We start from the raw sequence: 1,696 nt of genomic DNA, 5'->3' as shown, positions 1-1,696 counted from the left end.
CAACATTCGGTCGTTCCCCAAACACTGGCTGGATCCAAATGAAAAAATAGCCCATTTTATTGCCATTCATTCTTCAGCTTCTGAGTCACGACTGAGCCTCTGCACCGGAAACTTGACCAGTTAGGTTCTTCATACACCTGCTGTACATTGAAGGTTCCTCAGCACCGCATGGAACATTCTAACTCACTGCGCCACTCACCTCTGTCTTCTACACATTTCACTTTTCTGGATGCTAAGACAGTTTCTTTCCAATACCTCTATTTCTCAACCTGTCCAGTGTTTTTTAGATCTTCCTATTCATTTCCGTCACTAGCTGATTGCCCTTCGTTGTTTTCATCTGTGCTAATTTATTTACCACTTCTGTTCGTCTTTTGATTTCTTCATACGCCACATTTGCTATGCAAACACATCATCTTATTAGCTTCTTTCATTGGCATTTAACTTCCACACTTAACTTCCATTAAGAAGGACTTCCTTAACAATCCTTTCATTCATTTCCATCTTGGTTTCTGTAGAGACACACAATGATACTTTCTTTGATTCCACTATTCTCTGACTCGCCTCTTCTCTTACCCTACCATCTTCGCTATATTTACTCACAAACTCGCATATTGAACAATTGCTTGTTGATCGCTTTTTATCTTAAACGAAGCAACATAATCCACTCTCTCTCTCTCTCTCTCTCTCTCTCTCTCTCTCTCTCTCTCTCTCTCTAGCCACGTGGCTGAATGATTGTACATTCAGCTCACAAACTGGGGAATTAGCGTTCGATTCTTGAAACGGACGACGAGGAATGATCTTGGCACCTTTCCAAGTGCCCAGGGAAGATTCAATTAACACTCTTGTCAGCTGGATTAGAGAGAGAGAGAGAGAGAGAGAGAGAGAGAGAGAGAGAGAGAGAGAGAGAGAGAGGAAGTGGATATGATAAAAAAAATTATATACCACACGTGAACGCTAATTGTTCGGTTAAAAAGTATACCAGCAAAACTCGAGGGCTTCAGCGAGATAACTCTCCTACCACCTTTGCGAAACCAATCTACAATTCTCTCTCTCTCTCTCTCTCTCTCTCTCTCTCTCTCTCTCTCTCTCTCTCTCTCTCTCTCTCTCTCCAAAGTCTTTGTAAAGCAATGAACTAAAAAAAGTAAAGTAAAAGCGTGGTCAAAAAGTCTCTCAAAAAAACTCAAGAATGTTTCCTGGAACCAGAAATGAGCCAAAGCAACATCAACAACAGAATATTTTTTCGTGCAGTGCTTCGGTTATTTTCTGTACTTTCAGACTTGTGAACATTTTCCATTATGCAAAAAACCTCTAAAACTTTATGCTTAGGACATTTTAATGCAAGTTGTTAACGCTAATATAAGTAAATTTAACATAATCGTTATCATAATTATCATTTCACATATATACTTCAAATAGCATAACCAAAATTGTACATGTTAAGAACTACTGTCTAGTAGTAAGGTATTATATATTTACAATGTAAATGTACTTCACCTCTCTCTCTCTCTCTCTCTCTCTCTCTCTCTCTCTCTCTCTCTCTCTCTCTCTCTCTCTCTCTCTCTCTCTCTCTCTCTCAGCTTAATTTACCATAATTTGCTATAATACTTAATACGAATGAATAAGTTATTAGGAAGTACGGATGTTCATAATTTTTCTCATACAGAACCAATATTTTCCTAAACACTCGCGCACTAGG

This window comes from Macrobrachium rosenbergii, chromosome 9, assembly GCF_040412425.1.
Source record: "Macrobrachium rosenbergii isolate ZJJX-2024 chromosome 9, ASM4041242v1, whole genome shotgun sequence".
Classification (NCBI taxonomy): Eukaryota; Metazoa; Arthropoda; class Malacostraca; order Decapoda; family Palaemonidae; genus Macrobrachium; species Macrobrachium rosenbergii.
This window is presented reverse-complemented; position numbering follows the sequence as displayed.